Below are 27,767 nucleotides of genomic sequence, written 5' to 3'. Positions count from 1 at the left end.
ACATTCTCTAGTTTTCGAACGAACCTGACCAGGTGTTGACTCCTTGCTGTTACTGAAGAGGTCTGATATTTGTGTACGGATTTCTGAATAATCTGTATACGACATGTTCAATATGTTGCTCGCTACAAAAATACTCCTTTCGCAATATTTGTGGTTTCTCTCCTCTCTGGCTATACTTCGCTTCTAGTTTTCTTTCTCCCATTCCAATTCTCATCATATTTCCCTTGATTGGATTTGAATGATCGTAGTCACTTTTGACTGGTGTTGCGCCCTGTGAGTGTGCTTGATTGGGAGAATGTATGATGCTTGTGCGCCTGCAGATTTATGTAACTAATATTTGTGATTACAGATTTGTAGATTTTTAGTGGTTAGCCATATAATTTTTAAATGGTGACGAGTTACCTTTTGCATACAATTCCAGTGTTCAACCACTTCGTTCGTTAAGAAAAACTTTCATGTATCCTGTAGGGTACATTTTTTTTTCAGTTTACAGTTGTGACTGCTTTTCCTATCGGCCCCTTTACTCCAGTCCTTCCCTGGTGATGGTCCTCAGAAAAAATAATATACTTTTTTTCTTCTCGGAGACTTATATCCATTAGAGTAAAATTATAGATTTGTGCCTCAGTTTCTTAATAGACGAGTTGAATTATAGTTCCAGTTCCTCTGTCTCTTAATTAATCGACTGTTGCTGTATCATATCTGCATTAAATCGAGTGATCACTGTTGAAGGCTCATTAAGCAGTTATCAGTTACTGTTATGCAGGTTTCTGGATTAATGTGATGTTTATAAAATGTGTTTATTTTGAAAAAGCGCCATATAAATAATTCCATCAGTTTGTGAGTGCTTTTACGGGGGATTATTGTAGCAGAGACTATTGTGATAGCGTGTCGGGAGAGTAGCAAGAAAGGTGTGTTGGAGAGATAAGTAGTGTGTGGTGTATTTTGTGATGCTCAGGCCGTAAGTTGTTTTGGTTTGTTGTATACTCACAAGAGCCTTGGGAGGTGCCTGGTGCTTTCGTTTTGTAGGGGCCTGTGTGAGTAGTGGAGAGAACAGAAATAATGGCATTTTTACCAGCAGGCTGGAAGCCGGCAGGGAAGTATGGCGATCCACAGACTCCATTAATAATGTTAAACCTTAAATAACAAAAAAAGGCACAATACCGTGACTGGAACGATACACAAATAACCCGCACATAAAAGAGAGAAGCTTACGACGACGTTTCGGTCCGACTTGGACCATTTACAAGGTCACGCTTTGTAAATGGTCTAAGTCGGACCAAAACGTCGTCGTAAACTTTTCTCTTTTATATGCGGGTTATTTGTGCATGTTAAACCTTACTATGTCGTAACTGACTCTTGAGGGTTTAACACTTAGTTTTGTTTGTAACTATAAAAATGTGGCCTGACTTTGAGCAGGTTTTTTTTTTTTGGGGGGGGGAAAGGAGGGGTCTACTGGTACATTGGTTTTGCGGTGGTGTTGTATATGTTGTTTTGTTTGTTTATTTTTATAAAGGTGAGTTTATCAGCCCTTCCTGATAATTTAACCTTCATCCCCCAGCTAAATGTTGGGGGCTTAGATCGGCTTATTTTTATGTAACTTTATATATATTCCTAGACAAGGTATTTTATTCCCCCCTGCACCTCCATGTTAACCTTGTAACAGTCTTAACAACAGTGAAATACTATTATAAAAGGGTTGGAGAGGGGAAGATGGTGGTGGGGAGCCTCAGCTTCCCACGGTGTTTCCTGCCTTGCACACCCGACGATCAGTGAAGCCTCCTCTGAGACTCGTACTCATCAAGGTTTGTCTTGTTTTCTTGTATCTTGGTTTATTGTATTTCGGTCATATGATGGATAATTGCTGTCCAGTACAGCAGCTCACCCACTTCACTCTGGTACACTTCCACACTCTTGTCCTCCACTGCATCATGGATCACGTGTGTTCTCTCTTGTTCTTTAGTGATTTTAGCATAACAACACTCTTCCATTAAGGCTTACATTCATCTTCTCAAAACTGTTTATAAAATTATCCGACATGTACCGAGTTGTCTTTTGTATAGTCACAGTAGCATGAACAGTATCCTCTGTTTAGTTTTTGTCTCGAATCCGTTTATGCCCTATATCATTCTTATATCGACTTGGTCCTGATCTATATACTTGTTTTAATATCAGCTTGCTTTTTTAATATTTTCTGCACGTTTGCATTGAGGCCCTCGTTACATGTTATATTTTAATTTTCAAATTTGTTTTCCTTATTTTTTTAATAAATTTTCCCTGTCTTACCTGAATTTGTTTCAGTTTCGTCAGTCTGTTTATCCGTCAGCTTGATATTTTTGTGTGTAAAGGCATAGCTATGGTTTAATTCAGTGCCCCATTTTGTATACAAAACATCGCTTAAATTTTTCAATAATTTTCCTTAAAATACATTCAACTTTTCCTTACCACAGTTATCTTCCACTTAAATTTTTCATTTGCATATTTTGGAATATTATTCTCTCTCTCTCTCTCTCTCTCACTCACTCACTCACTCACTCACTCACTCACGCACTCACTCACTCACTCACTCACTCACTCACTCACTCACTCACTCACTCACTCACTCACACACTCACACTCACACTCACACTCACACACACACACACACACTCACACTCACTTTAAACAGAGGCATCCCTTTTCCAAGCGGTCATGACTAACATATGTAATGTTTGCTGAGCTGCGCTTGTGTGTATTGAGCTGCATGTGCATTGTGTGTGTGTGTGTGTGTGTGTGTGTGTGTGTGTGTGTGTGTGTGTGTGTGAAGATGCCTTCTCTAACTCTCCTTCCTCTTCTGCCTTCCTCGACTGCCTCTCCCAGTCATCTACAAATATTCTGAAGTATTTCCATATAACATGTGAAATATGACAGTCTGTTTAGGACTTAACTGCAAATTATGCTTTGCCACTGACGAAGATGGTGAGAGAAAACGGGCACGATGTAGCAATAACTCTACCCAAACTTGTTTAGTGTCATGTAAATCCTTCAGATTGGATGTGTTTTATTCGCCGAATACACGAAGTTGCTAAATCTTCAAGCATTCGACTCTCATTCCTCTTTGTGTTGGTATTAAGCTTATTTTGGTTGTCTTCGACGTCGTTATTTACACTGTCTCGGCTCCAGAATTTCTATATGCTCGAGGCTTAGAGGGTGACTATCCTGTTGGGAGGAGGGACCAAGGAACTTCTCATGAACCTGCGTTATTATTTTTTTATATTTAGGCAGTCACTAGTGAGAGTAATGGTGATAAGGGAAGGAGGGCTTCAATCTTCTTTGGAACCTCCACTGCACCATACACTACAGAAAAAAAAAGCTAACACACTTGCTGAGGGAAGAGCATGGATGCCTGTCGCAATGGAACTCATTTCTGTGGGTTAACTTCAGAGTTTCCCGTTAAGCAACGCGCGTTCATGGAAAAAAGGAAGGGGGGGGATCATTTTTAAGCAGTAAGTAAACTAAAAATATTGATGCATTGTGGTCTAGAAGAGTTTTGATATGAGTTATGAAATGTCTAGACTATTATTTTTGTATTATCAGTTATTTCAGTATGTCACGGTATTATGCGCCTGCCCATTTTTAAATTAGATTAGGTTGAGTTAGGTCTGCGTTAGCTTAGATTAAGTTAGGTTAGCTTAGGTTAGGTTACGCAAGCTTAAGTTAGTTTAGGTTACGTTACGTTAGTTAGGTTACAGCGGAGAAACTATAAATTAAAGATAGATAAAAATCAGTCTCGCGAACAGAAAGTTGTTAAAGGCTAGGCCAACAGACACCCATTTGACTCTTTTTTACAAGTGCCATGACTGTGGTTAAGAGGACGGCGTGCCAGGCACTGTGCTCCCGGTACTTCAGTATGCCAGTATTGTTATGTACCCGACTATTAAAGTCTGCTTCCTCCAGTGTCGCTGCGTCTTAATCTTTATTTTCAAGCAACCATTACACTGTTTATTGTAAACAAATTGGTTTCAGTTTAACAAATGTTTCTTGTAACCAAATTATCATTTCTTTGCAAAATTCAAAATAAAAATAACTACGCATTAAAGTGAAAAGTAATGTCAATACTCTCTGATAAATAATTTTTTTTTATTATTTTCAGTTTGTACTTATACTATAAGTGAAATATTTTTAATTTAGTGTACAGATAGTCATTTATCCAAAGCCTTTTTTTAATTTTTTGAGGACCGAGAAAAATTTCATCGTAAATGATACTGTTTACCTAATTTTGTATATGGTCTTCAAAGCACACGTTAACACACTGAAATGTTGACCTCTCAGTACGCTCCTGTGCCAATCTCACATTCCCTGGCTGCACCGTGAAGAATTCAAAAGTGAATTTAAATTGCTCATGAAGTTCCTGATGAAATTGAAAGTTGGGAAAAAGTCGAACAAGGAAATGTGACATTTTTGAAACACTGTGATGAAGTAGCAGTGAGGGAGGACGGTGTCACACTGAATCATTTGGAGCCTCGGATACAGAGACATATTCGTTCATGCAGAGCGAATCCCATGCTTATATTTCCTCTGTCCGCTCTAGATTTTATCAAAAATGGTTCACAATATAAAGGATCTGAGGTTTGATTCTCAGTTACGTGAAGGATAAGGACAAGTCTAGGTACACCTGAAGCCTTGTTTTTCACCAAGTAATAAATATCGATTTAGTTGTTAGTCGACTGTTGTGGGTTGTATTCTCGGGGTGGTAGTATACCAATGGAGAAAGCTGGGATTGAATATAAGCTGAAGTAGGCTAAAACCTTTTAGCTTGTTGAATTCAGATGTGCAAAATATCGTTCATTTATAGTGATGCAGCATTTCAGGATAGCATTTAGTGGGAGTTCGTATACGTTATCAGTGACTGGCTTCCGTGATGAATTCGAAGAAAAGTCACTTGTGCAATTCTTGTTTGAAGCTGCAGACGTGACCGTGCGGTTACACAAGTCGCAGATCAGGTCTATTGCGTTTGCCTTAGTCTTTTTCGACGGGTGGAAGCTTTTATGATTGACTGTGGAAAATGAGCCTTGACTTGAGGCCTGGCCTTCCAATATTTTCTAAGTATTTATTAATTATCTCTCTCTCCATCGCTCCAGAGTTGATTCCAAATACTCTAAAGAGTTCACAGTAATTTAAATGCCCTATTGACTGTATACGGTCATTAAATGATCTCAGTACTGTGTCCAAGTCTGATGTATCTCCTGCAATCGATGGAGTTGAAAGCATACAGCAATATTCAAGACGTGGGAGCACAATGATTGGAATAGTAACATCACTCGTATTATTTCTCTCTTCTGAAAGCTCTCGTCACCACCTGTCATGTTTGTGGCATTTGTTGTACTTGCCTTAATATGTATCATTTAAAGAATATAATAAGACATTCCTGTCTGTTATAAAATGGTCTGCCTGTGATCAGTAGTCTGCGGAGGGCAGGGGGGGATGTTAGTTACTATTGTGTCCTAGGCACATGTTGATTAGATACTAGGCCTGTTGTATATGCATACATGCATGTGTGTGTGTGTGTGTGTCAGTCAGGGAAGGGAGCAAGGCTGGCATTTCCCAGTGATGAATGGTGGCACCCCGGCCCCTCTGGCACCGTGATGCTACCGGATATGAATGGTCCGGGGAGAGAAGCAAAGGTGTACTGGGCCAGCAGCACTTTTGTGGGACTGGTGTACATGTGTAGTTGTGAAAGCATATATACATGCGAGTCTATGAGAGTATGCATGTGCGCACGTTTGTCTATGGAAGCTTTCTTGACAGTCTGAAAGCATACACGTGTAAGTATACACTAGTGTCTGTAAGAGCATACGTACACCTGTGAGAACATATACGCGTAATCTCTTCGATCATATGCACGTGTCTGTGAGAGTATATGCACGTGTCTGTCTGGGAGGACGTATATGTGGACTAAGACGTATATTCACTATAAGGTAAATGTCCGACCTTAATGTACTTTAGAAGACAAATATTGTGAAGTCGTTATTGTGGCTTAGTGGTGGTTGTTGTCACTGTGGCGTAGGGGTTGTTGTTGTCACTGTGGCGTAGGGGTTGTTGTTGTCACTGTGGCGTAGGGGTTGTTGTTGTCACTGTGGCGTAGGGGTTGTTGTTGTCACTGTGGCGTATGGGTGGTTGTTGTCACTGTGGCGTATGGGTGGTTGTTGTCACTGTGGCGTAGGGGTGGTTGTTGTCACTGTGGCGTAGGGGTGGTTGTTGTCACTGTGGCGTAGGGGTGGTTGTTGTCACTGTGGCGTAGGGGTGGTTGTTGTCACTGTGGCGTAGGGGTGGTTGTTGTCACTGTGGCGTAGGGGTGGTTGTTGTCACTGTGGCGTAGGGGTGGTTGTTGTCACTGTGGCGTAGGGGTGGTTGTTGTCACTGTGGCGTAGGGGTGGTTGTTGTCACTGTGGCGTAGGGGTGGTTGTTGTCACTGTGGCGTAGGGGTGGTTGTTGTCACTGTGGCGTAGGGGTGGTTGTTGTCACTGTGGCGTAGGGGTGGTTGTTGTCACTGTGGCGTAGGGGTGGTTGTTGTCACTGTGGCGTAGGGGTTGATGTTGTCACTGTGGCGTAGGGGTTGTTGTTGTCACTGTGGCGTAGGGGTGGTTGTTGGCACTGTGGCGTAGGGGTGGTTGTTGTCACTGTGGCGTAGGGGTGGTTGTTGTCACTGTGGCGTAGGGGTGGTTGTTGTCACTGTGGCGTAGGGGTTGTTGTTGTCACTGTGGCGTAGGGGTGGTTGTTGTCACTGTGGCGTAGGGGTGGTTGTTGTCACTGTGGCGTAGGGGTTGTTGTTGTCACTGTGGCGTAGGGGTGGTTGTTGTCACTGTGGCGTAGGGGTGGTTGTTGTCACTGTGGCGTAGGGGTTGTTGTTGTCACTGTGGCGTAGGGGTGGTTGTTGTCACTGTGGCGTAGGGGTGGTTGTTGTCACTGTGGCGTAGGGGTGGTTGTTGTCACTGTGGCGTAGGGGTGGTTGTTGTCACTGTGGCGTAGGGGTGGTTGTTGTCACTGTGGCGTAGGGGTGGTTGTTGTCACTGTGGCGTAGAGGTTGTTGTTGTCACTGTGGCGTAGGGGTGGTTGTTGTCACTGTGGCGTAGGGGTGGTTGTTGTCACTGTGGCGTGTTGGTTGTCGCTGTGGCGTAGGGGTGGCTGTTGTCACTGCGGCGTAGGGGTGGCTGTTGTCACTGTGGCGTAGGGATGGTTGTCACTGGCGTAGGGATGGTTGTTGTCACTGTGGGGTAGGGGTGGTTGTCGTCACTGTGGGGTAGGGGTGGTTGTTGTCACTGTGGGGTAGGGGTGGTTGTCGTCACTGTGGGGTAGGGGTGGTTGTTGTCACTGTGGCGTGGTGGTGATTGTTGTTACTGTGGTGTGGTGGTGATTGTTGTTACTGTGGCGTGGTGGTGGTTGTTGTTACTTTGGCGTGGTGGTGGTGGTTGTTGTCACTGGCGTGTTGGTTGTGGTTGTTACTATGTCGTAATGGTGGTTGTTGTCACTGTGGCGTGGTGGTTGTTGTCACTGTCGTAGTGGTGGTTGTTGTCACTGTGGCGTGGTGGTGGTGGTTGTTGTCACTGTGGCGTGGTGGTGGTGGTTGTTGTCACTGTGGCGTGGTGGTGGTGGTGGTGGTGGTCACTGTGGCGTGGTGGTGGTGGTTGTCACTGTGTCGTAGTGGTGGTGGTTGTCACTGTGTCGTAGTGGTGGTGGTTGTCACTGTGTCGTAGTGGTGGTGGTTGGCACTGTGTCGTAATGGTGGCGGTTGGCACTGTCGTAGTGGTGGCGGTTGGCACTGTGTCGTAGTGGTGGTTGATGTCACTGTGGCGTGGTGGTTGTTGTCATGACTCGTGAAATCGTAATGATACGATGGCAAACAAACCCTGGTGCTGGTGGGGAGTGAACTTGTAGAACTTCAGACCGACGTGTTAGTCACTAGGCCAGCTGACCTATGGTGCCTATGCTAACCTTACTATGGTGTACAAATATACCTAGTGTGATGAATCGTTTTGTAGCCAGCTGGCCTAGTGGCTAACGCGTCGGTCTGGAGTTTTACGACCCACCGCGAGTTCAGTCCCCTCCTGTACCGTGGTTTGGTTGTCATTGTGGTGTAGTGGTTGTTGTTGTCATTGTGACTTGTTATCGTGGCGTGGTTATGACTCGCACAGTTGTCATGGTAGAGTGGTCGAGAGTGATTGCCATTAGCACTTCCACCACTGTTCTTTCTGCCTCATTTAACATTCCGCTCCATTTTTTTTTTTTTTTTTTTTTTTTTTTTTTTTTTTTTTTTTTTTTTTTTTTGGCCGGTTTTAGGTAGCTTTTCAATTAGCTAATTACTGCTATTATTAGCCATCCCTCCCCCTTCCCCCCCCAAAAAAGTTTTGATTGTGTGCAACTGTGAGGATAATGATTTGTCGCTTCTGTCAACACTGATGCACAAACAGCCTAATCCTGAAACTGGGACAGCCAATTTCAGGAAAATTGCCATGCCATGACGTGCCATGCTATTCCACACTGCCATGCTATTCCACACTGTTATGCTATGTCATGCTATGATATGCCATGCTATGAGTGAACTTTCAAGGAAAAAGTAAATATATTTGTTAGTCTTGGTTTGGTTAGGCTTGGATAGCTTAGGTTAGAATTGGCTAGGCTAGGTTAGGCTAGGTTAGGCTAGGATAACTTAGGTTAGGCAAAGTGTGGTTTTTTTGTTTGTTTAGGTTGGGTTTAGTAATAATAGGTTTGGTTAGGCTAAGATAACTGAGGTTTGGTTAGGTTGGGGTTGATTAGGTTGAGGTTGGTTAGGGTAGGTAGTTAGGTTTGGTTGAACTAAGGTAGGTTAGCTCAGCTTCGGTTTGATTAGGGTTGGTTAGGCTGGGTTGGGTTAAGCTAGGATTGGTATGATATGGCTAGGATAGGTTATGATAAAAGCATATGCCCAGTTCCAGACATTAGGGAAACAAATCACCTATCCTAGGCTACCTAGTTATTCGTCACGAATGGCTAGGTTAGTGTAGGTTTAATTAGCAAAGGCTGGGTTAGTTGAGGTTAGACTTGGCTAGGTTTCTTTAGGTTAAGTTAACGTATATTCACATTAATTTACGAAAATGTGAGGCGTCGGATATGGAAAAAAAAATTTCTTGGTGTCAAAACAGTTTTGTTCTTTGAAACACCATAAAAGTTGGAATTTTTGCACTGCGTGTTGCTAGCATCAACAGTCTTATTGATCAGGCCATCAACCAGTAGGTCTGGTCTAGTACCGGGCCGCAGGGGCTATGACCCCTCCCATACCCCCTACTTGTAATCTACCACAAGTTGACCTCGCTCAGAAGTGAGGTGCGGCGCCATTGAGTGCTCCCGGAGGTGTTCCATTCCAGTGGCAAGTGATCACTTTTATAGTGCCGTTACCCCTGTCGCAGCTGGCATAGGCGAGAAAACTAAGGGCTAGGGAGGGAGGGAGGGGGAGGGAGAGGAAGGAAGGGAGAGGGAGGGAGAGAGCAAGCAAGCAAGCAACCAACCAAGCAACCAAGCAACCAACCAACCAACCTACCAACCAACCAACCAACCAACCAACCAACCAACCAAGCGAGCGAGCCGTCATTTGAAGCTAAGCTAGCAATGATAGAGCTACACACCTGTTTGAGCTATGTGAGGGGGAAGGGGGTGAACCTCGCACCTGTTTCAGAGCTTCTGCGTGAGAAGAGGCATTTAAACATGCGTTAGGGGAAGGAATGTATTCTGAAAACAGTGAGCACACCCTGAACCCCCATAGTGTCTGTTGCACTCTCATGGAGCGTGTCTTGTCTGCTCGGGTTGTTCAATACATCCTGATACCTGTTCATGAATGGTAGTGTGGTCAGTATCTTGACATGTATATGACTTGGTTGTGGTATTCAAGGCTTTGTGTGTGTGTGTGTGTGTGTGTGTGTGTGTGTGTGTGTGTGTGTGTGTGTGTGTGTGTGTGTGTGTCTTCCGGACCTGGATTACTGGGACCAACACATGACATTGATCCTCCTTCCTCGCCACGGCTCTTCTCTCTGTCGCTAAGCTAGGTAGGAGGAAGGAAGGAAAGAGAAAGAGGAGGCAGAGCAAAATGTGGTAGTAGATTTGGAGGAGTGCAGTGGGGCTGACGTGTTGCTGTTAGGGTGGAAAAGGGTATGGTATCACTAAAATGATGGCAGTGACGTATGAAGGAGAGATTTGCGAAGCGTGTGACGTAGCTGCGAGGGAGGGATACTTCCTGTATCTGATGGCTTACCTAAGGACCCAAGTATCTAATAGGAAATCTCACAGATATGGTGTCCTTAGACATGCAAAGGGCATTTGATACAACGAACCATAGCATATTATGTAGGAAACGACAAGCTGTCGGCATAGGCTTAATTGACTGGTTTAAGTCTTACCTGAACAGCAGGAAACGAATTGTCAGAATAATATCGATAGCGTGTGGAGTTTTCCCTATTGTGTTTGTGTTATGTATATGACATGTCCATTAGTGTTAAATACAAACTCTTCATGAAGATGATAGTGTTCTCGGAGTCTCGGACAAAGACCCAAAGGATATAGCTATCACTTGAAAACAAAGTGTAAATAGTATAGCTAACAAATTAATGCTACATTTAGGAAAAATTGAAGCCATACTGTTTGGTATAAAAGTTAAGTAGCTTGAATGCAGTGTGTAACGGCGAACCCATCACAACAGTACCTTCAGTTCTCTCTGTTCCATGTTCTGAGCAATATAGTAAAGACAGCAGATGCCTAGGCCAGGATGAATTACAAAAACTGGAAATACGTAAAGTGGCAGATGTTGTAAATCAACTGAAACTCAACCATATATAACAAATACTAACAATCAGTGTCCAGAATGTCTTGCTGTGAATATTGTCAAGGTTAGGAACCAAATCCAGTATTTTACTAGGGTAAGTGGCCTGGCCTCGAACAATTGTTACACGGTGATACAGGTTGTTGATGAAGGACACTTGTGCACCACTTCGGTATCTTTACTCTGGAAACTTTTCGCCCACCAGTGTCTTCATTGGTTTAATACAGAGAAGCGGTGAAAGATGGGGAGTGTGAGACAATCAGTCCCTCGGTCTGGAGACGATGGATTGCACACATCATCTTTAGGCTGAGAGACTGATGACATCAAACTACTACTACTACTCATCTCTCACAGTTTCTTCTCTGTATCGGAGTAATGAAGCCACTGTGACGAAACGTTTCCACAGTGAAGACACCTGAGTGAAGCCACTGTGACGAAACGTTTCCACAGTGAAGACACCTGAGTGAAGCCACTGTGACGAAACTTTTCCACAGTGAAGACACCTGAGTGAAGCCACTGTGACGAAACGTTTCCACAGTGAAGACACCTGAGTGTTGCACAAGTCTCCTCAACTTAAAGAATCTGTAAACTATTCATATAATAAAGTTTCTTGTATTAACATTCAGATAATATTCAAGCAACTGATTTTTTAATTATAATGGTCATGTAATTAACTTTTATGAGTGCTTGATTTATTCAGTTTATTTTATTAAAAAGTACCCGAAATAACTGATATATACTGTATCTAATAATTATGCATTGCACCAACTCCAGTGGAAATATATCACTGACTTTTCTGGGATCTCAGTTGTGTTCACGTACGTTAATACTTAAGATAATTGTAATCATCTAAACTTACGTAATGTAACTGATTAAATTTACTTAGGGAAAAGTGTACGTTGTGTCATATGGAGGGAGGGATGAGGAAGTGTGCGTAGTGTTTGGTGTGGTAGGGAGGGAAGGAAGGAAAGTGTAGTGGCGCAGCTGGGAAGGAAGGGTTGGCGTGTGGCGGTGGTAAAGATGGTGGTGATAGTATCAAGGGAAAAGGTGTTTGGTGGTGGTGGGGAGGGGGGAGGTGGTTGTGGTGGGGAGGAAGGAGGTGGTTGTGGTGGGGAGGAAGGAGGTGGTTGTGGTGGGGAGGAAGGAGGTGGTTGTGGTGGGGAGGAAGGAGGTGGTTGTGGTAGGGAGGAAGGAGGTGGTTGTGGTGGGGAGGAAGGTGGTGGTTGTGGTGGGGAGGAAGGAGGTGGTTGTGGTGGGGAGGAAGGAGGTGGTTGTGGTGGGGAGGAAGGTGGTGGTTGTGGCGGGGAGGAACGGAGAGTTAGGTGTGCAGTGGTGATGTGATGAAGATTTGTAGAGAAGCTACATCTGAGTCACTCTTACTCTGTCTTGAAGGGAGGAAAGGTAGAGTAGTCTTTGAGACTTTGAGAGGAAAGACGGCTAAATATTCTTATGGAAAAAAAGGAAGGCAGACTTTCTTTTTGAGAGAGGGATACAAAGAGGCCAGTAAAGCGTGAACGATGTATCGCCCAATAAAGCTTGGACGATGCCTCGCCCAGTAAAGCTTGAACGATGTCACACCCGGCAAAGCTTGAGCGATGCCACACCCAGTAAAGCTTGGACGATGCCTCGCCCAGTAAAGCTTGGACGATGCCTCGCCCAGTAAAGCTTGGACGATGCCTCGCCCAGTAAAGCTTGGACGATGCCACACCCAGTAAAGCTTGGACGATGCCACACCCAGTAAAGCTTGGACGATGCCACACCCAGTAAAGCTTGGACGATGCCACACCCAGTAAAGCTTGGACGATGCCTCGCCCAGTAAAGCTTGGACGATGCATCGACCAGTAAAGCTTGGACTCTACACGAGTCTCAATTCCCCAGAACTGACTTGACTCTCTTGATAAAGATGCATGTTAAAGCAGGAAAGATTAAGGTTCCTTTCTCGTAGTCAGACTTGTCATACGCCAGAGTGTAAATATAGGCTATTGAGGCTGTAACCTGAGTATTTGTTTAACAGTGCATTTATTACCCCGCAGCATAGTTATTTATTCAGCAGTGTGGTTATTTAGTAACCTGTTTATTCGTCCATTGGTATGGTTATTAAGCCAAAAGACTGAGTTATTTATCCGGTATTATGATAATTTAGCCATTATCCTGTTTATTTGTTCAGTAGTATGATTTAGAGAGCAACAAATTTTTTTGTTTAGTAGAATGATTTAAACAGAAGCATATTTATTTGTTCAGTGGAATGATTATTTAGTCAGTAACCTGTTTTTGTTCAGTAATATGATTATTTAGCTGTTGTGCTACTTATTAGTCCCGTATTATGGTCTTTGCTAATTTTTTTTACTTAATCCAGAATAAATAATCGGTATATCTGTCTTGTATAAACAAAGGACTGAATAACAGGAGAAATAAAATAACCGTTTAGTTGGTAAGTGTAGAGTGAGCATAAAAATTTTCGCACTTGTGAAACAAACTTGATAATATGCTTCCCTGTGGGGGGGGGGGGGAAATACTTGTGTTAAACTGTGTTTCGAAAGCTTCCGACTCTTACGTCAATCTCGGACTAACAGACGTATTTGCGTCTGAGCTTCAGACTGTCGGAAAAACCTTGTGATTTCTTTTTCATATAAAAGCGAGACTCGTGTCGTAATATAAAATATTACTAAGTTGTAATCCGGTGTAGGATTGTGCAAAACAAAACTCAAAGTATGAAAAGTATTGTCAATTTTTTAACTCTGACTTGCTGCGAATATACAGGGAACTGACCTTATTAGTGTGTGTGTGTGTGTGTGTGTGTGTGTACTCGCCTAGTTGAGGTTGCAGGGGTCGAGTCCAAGCTCCTGGCCCCGCCTCTTCACTGGTCGCTACTAGGTCACTCTCCCTGAACCATGAACTTCATCGTACCTCTGCTTAAAGCTATGTGTGGATCCTGCCTCCACTACATCGCTTCCCAAACTATTCCACTTCCTGACTACTCTGTGGCTGAAGAAATACTTCCTAACATCCCTGTAATTCATCTAAATATTCAACTTCCAACTGTGACCCTTTGTTGTTGTGCCCCATCTTTTGAACATGCTGTCTCTGTGCATCTTGTCGATTCCTCTCAGTATTTTATATGTCGTTATCATATCCCCCCTATCTCTCCTGTCTTCCAGTGTCGTCAGGTCGATTTCCCTTAATCTCTTCTCTAGTTCCTGGACTAGTCTTGTTGCAAACCTTTGCACTTTCTCTAGTTTCCTTACTTGCTTGGCTAGGTGTGGGTTCCAAACTAGTGCTGCATACTTCAATACGGGCCTGACATACACGGTGTACAGGGTCCTGAACGATTCTTTGAGATGTCGGAATGCTGTTCTGAGGTTTGCTAGTCGTCCATATGCTGCAGCAGTTATTTGGTTGATGTGTGCTGCAGGAGATGTGCCCGGTGTTATACTCACCCCGAGATCCTTTTCTTTGAGTGAGGTTTGTAGACTCTGGCCCCCTAGACTGTACTTTGTCTGCAGTCTTCTTGGCCCCTCCCCAATCTTCATGACTTTGCACTTGGTGAGGTTGAACTCCAGGAGCCAGTTTCTGGACTAGGCCTGCAGGCTGTCCAGATCCCTTTGTACTTCTGCCTGGTCCTCGTCTGATTGAATTCTTCTCATCAACTTCACATCATCTCCAAACAGGGACACTTCTGAGTCTATTCCTTCCGTCATGTCGTTTATAAATACCAGAAACAGCAACGGCCCTAGGACTGACCACTGTGGAACCCCGCTCGTCACATATTGTGTGTGTGTGTGTGTGTGTGTGTGTGTGTGTGTGTGTGTGTGTGTGTGTGTGTGTGTGTGTGTGTGTGTGTGTGTGTGTGTGTGTGTGTGTGTAAAACACGTAAAGGTTATGTATGCTCTCCTCAGAATAGTTCAAAATAAGATATTAAAAATATTTTAACTAGTAAAAATGATTCATAATAAAAAAATAATTTCCCCACCACCGAGAATAGATCGTTCTCGTGTTCAACGTTCGTAATAACGATTACACTAATAATGACATCAGTTATTAAAATGTCAATACCAGTTTTGGCTAGTCGGGGCGAGGGGGAATTTTTTAAACAATAATAAAGGATGATTGCAGTGGTGATAATTTACCATTAGTTACAAGGCTGAAGGAAAATGTTAGTCAAGAGTGGCTCGCCCACCGCCCTCCCACATACCACCGCCCGCCCACGTACCGCCGCCCGCCCACATACTGCCGCCCGCCCACATACCGCCGCCCTCCCACAGCCCTCCCACACACTGGTTCTTACTCGAGGGGTGTCGCGTGTCTTGCATCATTGAATATCGATGCTTGGCTAAGTGACTTTCCTATTAGTGATTCCCTACCACTAACTATCCTGCATAACCCCTCTCCCATCACTCTCCCATCACCCTTCCCTGGCCTCGGACCCTCCCTTGCTTTAATGCTGGTCAAGGGCACTTGATCTGAGAATTGGAGTTGCCCCTCCAAACCTCGGATCAAACATGCTACCCTCCCTGGTTCTGTTGTTCTTATGGTTTATAGCACTTAGAAATTCCTTCCTTTCTCACAGTTTCGTTGACTTGATACCATTCCACCTACCCATAATACCATATTTACCCACCCATGACGCCATTCCAAGTACCAGTGATACTATTCCACTCTCTATGATTCCATTCACCACCCATATATGATTACCCTATTTCCCTTACCATTCCATTCTTGGTAACTTTCTGCCCTCGAGTGATACCATTCCACTCGTCACTGGCGCCATTTCACCGTCACTGGCACCATTCCACTCGTCACTGGCACCATTCCATTTGTTTGAAAAATTACTAAATTCTGACTGCCAAATGACTATCTGGTCACACAGGCTGTTCCTGCTAGCAGCCCGCAAGCAAAGAGCACAGGGGCGTGGCTAAGGACGCACAGGGGCGTGGCTAAGGACGCACAGGGGCGTGGCATAAGGGTAGACTGGAATCTCTCGGAGATGTGATTGTTATAGTGATTGTGACCTTTGATGCGTTGCTGTAAGAGGTGCAGCAGCAGACATTGTTGTAGCATGGCCTGGTGGTAGCATGGTGTGGTAGTAGCATGGCCTGGTGGTAGCATGGTGTGGTAGTAGCATGGCCTGGTGGTAGCATGGTGTGGTAGTAGCATGGCCTGGTGGTAGCATGGTGTGGTAGTAGCATGGCCTGGTGGTAGCATGGTGTGGTAGTAGCATGGCCTGGTGGTAGCATGGTGTGGTAGTAGCATGGCCTGGTGGTAGCATGATGTGGTAGTAGCATGGCCTGGTGGTAGCATGGTGTGGTAGTAGCATGGCCTGGTGGTAGCATGGTGTGGTAGTAGCATGGCCTGGTGGTAGCATGGTGTGGTAGTAGCATGGCCTGGTGGTAGCATGGTGTGGTAGTAGCATGGCCTGGTGGTAGCATGGTGTGGTAGTAGCATGGCCTGGTGGTAGCATGGTGTGGTAGTAGCATGGCCTGGTGGTAGCATGGTGTGGTAGTAGCATGGCCTGGTGGTAGCATGGTGTGGTAGTAGCATGGCCTGGTGGTAGCATGATGTGGTAGTAGCATGGCCTGGTGGTAGCATGGTGTGGTAGTAGCATGGCCTGGTGGTAGCATGGTGTGGTAGTAGCATGGCCTGGTGGTAGCATGGTGTGGTAGTAGTATGGCCTGGTGGTAGCATGGTGTGGTAGTAGCATGGCCTGGTGGTAGCATGGTGTGGTAGTAGCATGGCCTGGTGGTAGCATGGTGTGGTAGTAGCATGGCCTGGTGGTAGCATGGTGTGGTAGTAGCATGGCCTGGTGGTAGCATGGTGTGGTAGTAGCATGGCCTGGTGGTAGCATGGTGTGGTAGTAGCATGGCCTGGTGGTAGCATGGTGTGGTAGTAGCATGGCCTGGTGGTAGCATGGTGTGGTAGTAGCATGGCCTGGTGGTGGCATGGTGTGGTAGTAGCATGGCCTGGTGGTAGCATGGTGTGGTAGTAGCATGGCCTGGTGGTAGTATGTGGTAATAACATGGTGTGGTAGCATGGCCTGGTGGTAGCATGGTGTGGTAGTAGCATGGCCTGGTGGTAGTATGTGGTAATAGCATGGTGTGGTAGCATGGCCTGGTGGTAGCATGGTGTGATAGTAGCATGGCCTGGTGGCAGTATGTGGTAATAGCATGGTGTGGTAGCATGGCCTGGTGGTAGCATGGTGTGGTAGTAGCATGGTGTGGAAGTAGGATGGCCTGGTGGTAGCATGGTGTGGTAGTAGCATGTCCTGGTGGTAACACTGTGATCTTCGCGTGGATGGTAGCATGGTGCGGTGTTCGTGTGTTGGTAACATGGTGTGGTAGGTTGGTGTGGTGTTCGTGTGTTGGTAACGCAGTGTGGTGGCTTGGTGTGGTGGAAGCATGGTGTGGCTGCAATGTGGTTGTATATTAATCCCAGCCCTGCGTGTACCTAACTAGCACAGGTCACTTGTAATCAAGGGTTCACGTATGCAAGGCCAGATGTGAGGTGTTGATTGCACACGCTGCTGTTGTATCTACAGGTGTCAGGCGATTCTCTGAGGTCTACGTGCAGGTTACAAGGCCCAAGATACCTCACCCACCTGTATGATGGTTACAAGAGTCCCAGATACCTCGCCCACCTGTATGATGCAATTTACAACTTCCCGAGTCCTCACTTAACTTGTGAGCGTAAAGCGCACTCGCCTTTTCCATGGACATCTCTTAGTAGGGGATCATGCTCCTTTCTGTGCTACTTGCTTGTTCAACACGGACTATGCAGTGTGTTTTAGTGTTAGGCCATAGACCTCGGTCTTCTAGATTTTGAGTAGATTTTATCACTGCGGTACGGGTAGGAGTCTGTGATACGTCAGTGAAATGTTTTCCCCATTTTTGATGATTTGATGGGTCTTTGACCGTAAAGTTTGAAACCTTCTACAGCTCTGTCCTTATTGTTGAATTGGTGCTATTAGCTTGTATGCGAGTTGTAAGTATCCATTGAATTTTAACGCTCCACAAACCTCAGTTTCCTTTCTCCAAAGGCCTCGTGCGCACAATCTTTCACACACTGATGGGTAAATGCTCATGGCTGTTAAGATGATTACAATCTACTACGCGTCAGCTGCCTCTTCTTTCCTCTCCTCACTGTATTTCAGACTTGCAATAATTTTCATCTTCATTTGTATTTCTTCTATTTGTCTGGATGGGAGGGAATGAGGTGGGAGACGTCAGATGATCTCGCAACTCTTTATTGATTAGCCTGATAAAATACTTTTGATAATGGTGTCTGATTTCGGAGGATTTGAATTGTGACGTGAATCCTCGTGTTGGCCGTGGTCATGTTGCTGTGGTCGTCGTTGGGGTCATGTTACTGTGGTCGTTACTGGGGTTATGTCGCTGTGCTCGTCGTTGGGGTCATGTTGCTATGGTCGTCGTGTTAGCTATGTTCGTTATGGTTGTCATGTTTATGTTCATGGCAGTGGTGGGAGTCCTCCATACATCGCTGGCAGCCCACACTACCCCCAACAAGACCTGGCTAGACAATGGATGTTTCCAAATTACAGAATAGATAGCTTGTGTAAACTTACGACCCAACGGGGCAGACACGCGACGGTAGTCAAGTCTGCCGCATGACCTTCCTGTTCTCCCTTTCTGCTGCCTAATGACATTGCATTCCTTGTCTGTCTCTTGCCTGTCAGGTTGCAGTATAGAACTCCTATTTGCTACCTGTCATTCTACCACATGCCCTTCCCGCTCCTCATGTCAACCAATCCCAAAGCTTTTATAGTGCTTAAAGCCTATTATTTACTCTGATAGGGGTATGTAAATAAGAAAACACCAATTATAAATGTTAGTCAAAAAAAAGTTATGCTAAAATTTCTTTAAATTAATACGGTAGTGATAAAATGTACATTCCCAGCTTATCACTCTTACTAAGACATGACTTGGGTGGGAAGGGGCGGAGGAGGGACACAGCGATTGCCGCACTTACTTTTGACAAAATCTGATAAATCAGCAGTGTGCTGGTACCTTGTTTCACATGAAACACAGTGGTAGTGTTTCCCTCTCATATTCCATTATACAGGATGGCGTTCATACGGAATGTTGAAATCTGTCAGCATGAGCTGGAAGACTTCATTAGGGCAATGAGTATTTTGTCAAGCATTCCATTCAAGGTTCATCAGCTACGGGAACGTCAAAGGTTTTGTTCGAGCAGAGCTGGAGTTACTATCACTGGGAATGGCCTTGTCTTAACATATCCTATCCGACACAAGGGAGAAATGAAATTTTCCTGAAGATATCTCCATTCCGGGGCAGGGTCAAGATATATCATACACAGAAGGCAGGAAAGAGTGGGGGGAGGGAAGAAGAATCGGATGACGCAAATCTAACTGTAGACACGTATGAAAAAGAGAGGAGAAATTTGAATGACAATGTATCTAATTACATTCATAGATAGCGATGCAATCTGTATATTCTTAAGGATATGGTGTCATCCCTGTGACAAGCTTTTTTGTTTTTTACTTTTAACACCAAAAATCAATGCATCACATCACCAGTGGGCTGCTAGCCTATTCTGTATGATAGCTGCAATGTATATATTGAGTTGAGAGGAGGGGGTACGAGGGGGTGGGGAAACGGCTGGTCAGTGTTTACCAGCACCTCACCTCACATTACTAGCATTAAACAACACATCATCATTTGTAGAAAACGCCACAATTTGCATAATTGGAATTGTATGGTTAAAGTAAAAATAATTGAAAGGTATAGTCATTTTAACATAGTTTGAGTAACTGAACTACCTGTTGACAAACCAATTCCTGCCACGGTAATGATACAATAGTTATAGAATAATAAATGATGTTTACGAAAAAGGGTGTATGCAAGTCGTATAAATTTACCTCGGGTTACAGTATATTAGCATATATCACGGCCTTGCCGTTCATCCTGTCAGCCTGCTGCGTTGGCTTCCCTTTCCTCTACTAGCTTGCTACATGACAATTCCGTTTTTTCTGTTTACTGTCAGTTTGCCGTTTGACTTGACTTTTCCTCCTATCTGCTTCCCGGCAACCTTCCACGTGGCATCTCCGATCTTTGTTACCGCACGGCCTTTCCATTCCTCCTGCATGTTGTCACAATGCCAGATGGCATTCATGTTTCTGTAATCTATTCCTTGTGTGTCTTACTGTCAACCTGCTACATGGCCTTCCCGTCTCCCCACATTGCTACCTGACACCTCGCTGACATTCTTCTCATCCTGAACTGCCTTCTGGCTTCATGCTTGCCTCCACAAATTCAGTAAAATTTTGCATAATTTGCCGCGTATCTGTATCCGAACTGTTGTCAGTCAGTGTGACGTAGCATTCACATCTGGATTTCAGTCCCTCTAACAGCTATGAGCGCGGTACACAGCGTGAGCTGCGGCCGTCTCACCCGTTGATTTGGTGTCAGCAGCAACCATTTGCGGAATATCTAAATCTAGTTTATTCTGAATAACTTACCCTCCAAATAGACTGGTGAGACAATGGTACGCTTGAAGTTGGTATCCAGGGATCTACCAGGTGAATACCTGATATGTCCAGGGATCATCGTTCTCGCAGCCTGATCCAACCTTCGTCGGATCGTGTGATGAGAGAACTTAGAGATTCTTGTCAAGTTATCTCTTGAAAACAATTAGGGGTGTAAAGGATCATTTCAGAGAGGTTTAGAATCTGTCCATCTAGTATTTGGCAGGTGTTAACTATGTTATAGCTTTCTCATCTGACCTCCAGAGATGCAACATTCTCGAATATTTGTTTGAAATGATACTGGAAGCGACATGTCAGAATTCCTTAGCTCTGTAGTTTCAGTTCAAATTAAGTCGAGCTGTTTGCACTGAAATTTTCCAGTCTAGCGAGTACAATTATCTTAGTATCACACTTGGATTAATAAATCATTTTTTGCAAGGATTTTGTTATCCAGCCAATAGTTTACCTACCAATTGTGGTCGTAAGACGATAATGGTTCTTGATCCCATGTTACTCCGCTCTAGAGAGTTATTAATCAGTTTGGCACTCCATTCCATTATTTATTCGCTACAGAATTTTATCTCCTTGATTATGGAATTGATTTTTACAGACCAATGGAATACTTTTTATTTCTAAGACCCTTCAAGGGAGATTCCTTGACGCTGGTGAGGGGCTCTTGATCTAGGGAATTGGATCTGTGCTCCGGTTCCCTGAATTGTGCCTGAATGCCTTCTATCCCCCCCCCACATGCGCTGTATAATCCTATGGGTTTAGCGCTCCCCATAATTATAATATATTTCTAAGATTCTTCTAGAGTTCGGTTTGTTAAAGTTGAAATCCTATTAGCCCACTTTTCTATTTCCTCATTTAGCACGCATATTTAAGTTTGCCAGTGTCATAAAAATCATAAATTTCAGTGTTTGTATATTAAGTGGACATTTTGCTTCTCTTGCAGTGCGTCTGAAAACTTACCGTAGTGTTCCATCAGCTGGGAGAGGAAGATTCCTGCTCTGAAACCCAGAGTTTACTGGCTGTGTAAATATACCTGTGAGTGTTGAGTTATCTAATCAGTACTTTAAGATTTTAATATTGTTTCCAACATTTTTTTTAAACATTGGTTTGCTGCCACCTTGACTAAAGTACATTTGTAACAGGGTGCTTTAAGCTTGAGTCTGGACCTGGGTCAGAGTGCCACAGCTTGCTATCAATGGTGCTTCAATGTAAAGCGAGGTTAGAGTTCTTTAAAAATAAAATGTAGGATTTTATCATCTTTCGTATATTAATTCTTGTTAAGTACAGTCCTGCTGTCTCTCTCCGCACATTTCTTGAATCATCAGTGAAAATTCCATCTCCCCTAAGAAAATTCCCAATACGAGAGGTGTTATTTGCAGCATTTTGGAATTTTCTAGAATTTTTTCCCTAACAAGTATTCTTTTCGTTCTTGTTTTTGACATTTTCATGAGCTTTGTGATTTTATTTGCCTGTCTGAATGAACGAAGTTCTCTTTCTAAATTGCTTCTCTTTATATTTGTAATAGTTCATGTACGGAGCAAATTACTGGTTTGACATCTAGTAGGCATTAACATTATTCATTCATAGTAATTTAATTAACACGCTGCTTTATTTGTACCCATTACCCATGAATATTGCTGTAAGAGTTCAAAATGCCATCCAGTCTGTTGAGTTTTTGTTGACTTGCTCCTGTTTGGTGTCTACACAACTTTTATTTTGTTGCGCATTACCCAGCGTCAATTGTCTTTTGTTTACTTAATTTTTTTGTTTATTTTAAATTGTTACTGTACTTTTGCTAAACCTATAAAAACGCGTATTTAAAAGTAAGCAAGTTAAAACGGATTCGAAACGTCTGACAGAGGAGTATCTCAATGAATATCCACAACGTAAAAATCGACATGTTGTACCATTGTGTGGTGTGCAAGTCTGGATTAGATTAGAATGTATATAAATGTATATATATATATAAATGTATATATATATATATATATATATATATATATATATATATATATATATATATATATATATATATATATGCAAGGAATTCGCGAGAGCATGCGAAATATACACAAACACTGATCTCTGGCTGAAGGAGACTCGAACCTACGAACCTTAGGACAAGGTACGCAGTGCTTTACCAATCTACCCACACTGGACAATACCTTGGCGTGTAGCATGAGCTACACGTTTGATCCAAGGCAGCCAGCTTTTAGGGAGAAGGCTTACAGCTTTTCATCTCATCCCCTGCATGCATCAGCCTTACTAGAGATTTGAACAATGCAAGGAATTCGCGAGAGCATGCGAAATATACACAAACACACATTATATATATATAATGTGTGTGTGCATATTCCGTCGTTATTTGTGAATATTAGGCGAAGACTAATATCCGAAGTGGTCTGTTGAAGTATTTTCTGCCCTTAGGTACTTAAAAGTTTGGTAGTGTTTGAAGTTCATCCTTGGATTTTAGTTGATTTTTTGCGTCTTTTACGTTGTTTTCCCTCAAGGGAGGTTCCTTGACGCCTGTCAGGGGCTCTTGATCTAGTGAATTGGATCTGTGCTCCAGTTCCCCGAATTAAGCCCGAATACCTTCCATCCCCCCCCCCCACATGCGCTGTATATTCCTATGGGTTTAGTGCTCCCCATAATTATAATAATTTTACGTTGTCCCATTTTTGGTTATAAAAGTTTGAATTAGCGCTCAAGAAGACGCTTGATACCTGTTGTGAGTTTCCCTCCGGAAGCTTGTGTTCGTAAAAAAAAAAAAATTTTCGTTACAGATGCCTCGAGCACCTTGTGTCAAGTCCATCAGCACACACGATTATGTTTTTTTAATCAGAATACTCTCGTCCATACGTCTTGACGTTAGACACGGCAAATATTTAGAACATTTTACTACAGAAACGTTTTGGTCCTGGTACCTTGTTGACTCACCTTGGAGGGAACAAGGTCCCAGTGCCGAAACTTTTTCATAATATCTCCTAAGTGTTTGCCCATGTATATTTATTCTTATTTTTTCGAACAGTATCTGTGAGCTTATTCTCAAAGTAGAAAGCTGCTTCTCGCACGAGAAACACTGCATTTATTTCTGCACGTTACAAACACCAGTAAAAATATTGTACTAGTTAATGTAGGTTAGATGACGTTATTGTAACCTAAATTAATTCGTATTTATTTATAACTATTGACAGCGACGAAATTAAATAAACTGGAAACTTACGTCTGGCAGCGCGGAAGACGTTGTTGATAATTATTAATCGCTGGTAAACCCACGCTTTCTGTGAGGTTAGTAGACGTGTTGGAGTACCCTTCACTTCTGTCTGCTGCATTGGTTTAACTAACATTGTGTAAAGCAATGTTATTAAAAACTTAAGGATTACGAGATAACTTGTTATCCTCTCGTCTACCAAGACATCTGGTAACTGTTACTTTTTGTTTACATGTTGGGACAGAACTGACATAAGTCATAATTAGCAGACGACCCGTCAAAGGGGTTCAGCATCTACTAGCTTATACCAGCTAGTGTTTTCACCCCATTAAAAAAATTACTACGTAGTTGATTGTCCTAAGGACGTTTTTATGCTTCCCTTGTGCACCTATTACAGTACTTTAAATGCATTAAAAAACTTTACACCATTCCAATATTGAACCTCTGTACATTGTACTGTATTTTTCTTCGCAACACGAATTGCTGCGTTCTTGAATTTCCTAATACAAAGCTTATTTCCAGGAGTATTTGATTGTTTTAAATTTAAAATCCGATATCTTAAAGGAAAGTTCTTGGACTTGCATGAAGCAATAGGAAACTTTGATCTGCCGAGACAAGTGAAAACTGCGTGTTAGTGAAATGAGGTGTGAGATTACCCAAGAGTTGTGTGATGAGTTAGCAGTGGATGGTGGTGAGCACCCACTAGTGAACCTAGCACCACTGAGGCAGCAGCTGGTAGAAGGACCAGCACCCACTGGTACAACCAACACCCGCTAGTACATCCAATACTACTTTACAACATTGTCTTCGCCACATCATTCTCTTCTATTCTTTCTTAATTCCTTTTCCTTTCTTAATTCCTTTTCCTTTCTTAATTCCTTTTCCCAGTCATTTCAGTTCTTACTCCGTTTCCTCCTACACCAATTCTTTCATTTTCTTGTTTGTAGTGTTTTAGAATCTCGGGTTAAAGTGTTGAAGGAGGTTTTACTTCTTCAGGAGGAAAATAGGAGGCTGAAGCTTCGCCTAGATGAGTTTGGGAATGAGTGTGAGAAGGATATAGCCGGTAAGGAGGAAATGGTCACCAGCAGTGATAGTGCCAGCCGCTTTAAGTGGCAAGTGGTTCACAGTTCAGGAAGAAAGAAGGTAAGGAAGGTTAACAGAGAAGATGTGAAGGTAGGAAATCGATTCTCTGTTCTCCAGCACGAGTGTACTTCAGTGGTTAGTGAGATTCCCCTGCTAATCAAGGTAAGAATATTTTAATAATAGGAGATTCTCAGGTAAGATATATGGACCGTGCCTCTTGTAACAGAGGCAGAAAGGTCAGACAGAGAGTGCCTTCCTGGAGCCGGTGTTGGTGACATAGTCAGCAGGTTGCATAATATTATGTCAGGTAATGGGAACAAGTCTTAGTGCTGGGGGTAATGACATTGGGAAGGGCAGGAGACAGGAGCTACTGGATAAGTACAGGTCAGCCATAGAAGTAGGTCTAAGGGAGGGATCAGAGTCATATGTAGCATCTTGCCTAGAAAGGGAGTGGGTAGTGAATGGATGTCTAGGGCAGTTGGTATAAATTGCTGGCTAGACAGGTACTGCAAGGAACTTGCAATGCCATTTATTGATAACTGGGACCTAGTCTTTGGCAAAACGTGATATGTATGCAAGGGATGGGGTTCATCTCTCTGGGGATGGAGTGGTTGCATTAGCCAATTCGATTGAGAGGGTAATTGATGACTTGTCTAGGAATTTAAGCTAATAGATTATAGAGGTATGGGTGTTTGTGGGAAACAATCAGGCTGCAGTATTAGGGTTAAAAACAGCAATTACCGGGATACCTCAGGGATATGTTTGAAAGACAATATTCAAAATAAAGTTGCTAGTAATGGCAAATCAATTGATCAACAGAGATAGAGGGCAACGAGTGACTAGCCCCCTTAACGTTTACTATACAAATAGTAGGAGTCTAAGAAATAAGATAGATGAGCTGAGATTACTTGCAAGCGTAGGTAATATAGATATTATTGGTATAACAGAGACCTGGTTCAACCTGAAAGATAGAGAAATGCCTTCTGAATGCAACATACAGGGTTATAAACTATTCCACACTGATAGGGTCAACAGGAAGGGTGGTGGAGTGGCGATGTATGTCAGAGAAAATTTAAATTGTTGTCTTAGACATGATATAAGATTAGAAACAACGAACACAGAATCTGTTTGGCTACAGTTTCTCGAGGGTCGTGATAAATTAATTTTGGGTGTGATTTATAGGCCCCCAAACCTTGATAGGGAGTGCAGTAAGCTGTTATGGGACGAAATTCATAAGGCATCTAGATATGAAAATGTTGTGATAATGGGAGATTTTAAATTTAGACAAATTGATTGGTACAATATGATAGGAAATCTTGAGTCTAGTGACTTTCTTGATACGGTTCAGGATTGCTTTTTAGAACAGGTTGTGACAGAACCAACTAGAGGAAACAATCTGCTTGACTTGGTTCTTGCCAACAAAGAGTCGTTAATTAATAATCTTGAGGTTAATGATAAGCTTGGGGAAAGTGACCACAAATCACTTAGTTTTAATATATCATGGAATTACCCAGATAACTGCAATCACATCTCTGTCCCAGATTTTCGCTTGGCCGACTTCATGGGGCTGAAAATTACCTGGGTGGGCTAAATTGGGATGTCCTGATTATGGGTCAGGTAGGTGATCTTGGTTGCCAATATGACGCTTTTCAGAGCATAGTTCTAGCTGCTCAGACAACTTTTGCTCCGAGTAGGGAAATTAGATCTAACAAAAATGATCCCAAATGGATGAACAGTAGATCAAAACATCTCAGTGGTCAAAAGAGAGGCATATATAGGCGTATCAAAAGAGGGAACGGGCAGTTAAATCAATATACTCAATTAAAGAGAGAGATAAAGAAAGGAATAAGAAAAGCAAAATGGGATTATGAGGCTAAGGTCGCAAGGGATTCAAAGACTAACCCAAAAGGGTTCTTTCAGGTATACAGAAGAAAGATTAGGGACAAGATTGGCCCACTTAAGAGTAACTCTGGTCAGATCACTGACAGTGATAAGGATATGTGTGAAATTCTCAATACCTACTTCCTCTCAGTTTTCACCCAGGAAAATACTAGCGATATTCCTGAAATAATAGATTATGTAGAACAGGACGATAAACTATGCACGATTGCGGTAACTAGTGACATGGTCCTCAGACAAATAGAGAAACTAAAACCTAACAAATCCCCGGCCCTGATAAACTGCAAGGGTGTTAAAGGATTGTAAAGTGGAACTTAGCATACCTTTGGCTAATGTTTTTAACATATCACTACAGACTGGCATAGTGCCAGTTTGTAGTGATATGTAATACCTATTTACAAGGCAGGTGACAGGTCCTTGGCTTCGAACTATAGACCAATAAGCCTTACCTCCATAGTGGGAAAATTTTTGGAATCAATAATTGCCGAAGCAACTTGTAGCCATCTTGATAGGTACAGATTGATTAATGAATCTCAACACGGTTTTACAAAGGGGCGTTCCTGTCTTACGAATTTACTAACATTTTTCACTAAGGTGTTTGAGGAGGTTGATCATGGTAATGAATGTGATAGTGTATATGGACTTCAGTAAGGCTTTCGATAGAGTTCCACATCAGAGGCTATTGAAGAAACTTAAGGCACACGGAATAGGAGAAGAAATTTTTTCCTGGGTAGAGGCATGGCTGACAAATAGGCAACAGAGAGTTTGCATAAATGGGGAGAAATCAGAATGGGGGCACGTCACAAGCGGTGTTCCTCAGGGGTCAGTGTTGGGCCCGTTGTTGTTCACAATTTACATAAACGACATAGATGAGGGAATAAATAGCGACATAGGCAAATTTGCTGATGACTCCAAAATAGGCCGTCCAATTCATTCTAATGAGGACACTAGAGCACTCCAGGATGATTTGAATAGACTGGTGCAGTGGTCGGAGAAGTGGCAGATGCAGTTTAATATAGACAAATGCAAAGTTCTAAATGTTGGACAGGAAAATAACCATGCCACATATAAACTAAATAATGTAGATCTTAATACTACTGATTGCGAGAAGGATTTAGGAGTTCTGGTTAGCAGTAATCTAAAACCAAGACAACAGTGCATTAGTGTTCGCAATAAAGCTAACAGAATTCTTGGCTTCATATCTAGGAGTATAAATAATAGAAGTCCTGAGGTTGTTCTTCAAC

At 43.0% G+C, this 27,767-nt stretch overlaps 1 protein-coding gene across 1 annotated transcript in view; it reads left to right on the top strand.

The window, feature by feature from the left end:
* Positions 1-27,767, top strand: part of Pgant9 (polypeptide N-acetylgalactosaminyltransferase 9) — a gene marked incomplete in the record, with an annotated part of 429,187 nt that overhangs the window by 23,673 nt on the left and 377,747 nt on the right. Inside the window, 1 exon segment of the mRNA XM_070092791.1 lies at positions 21,274-21,365.

Source organism: Cherax quadricarinatus, chromosome 40 (genome assembly GCF_038502225.1).
Source record: "Cherax quadricarinatus isolate ZL_2023a chromosome 40, ASM3850222v1, whole genome shotgun sequence".
In the NCBI taxonomy this organism is placed as follows: domain Eukaryota; kingdom Metazoa; phylum Arthropoda; class Malacostraca; order Decapoda; family Parastacidae; genus Cherax; species Cherax quadricarinatus.
The sequence above is the reverse complement of the archived record's forward strand: the minus strand, read 5'-3'. Positions and strand labels throughout refer to the sequence as shown.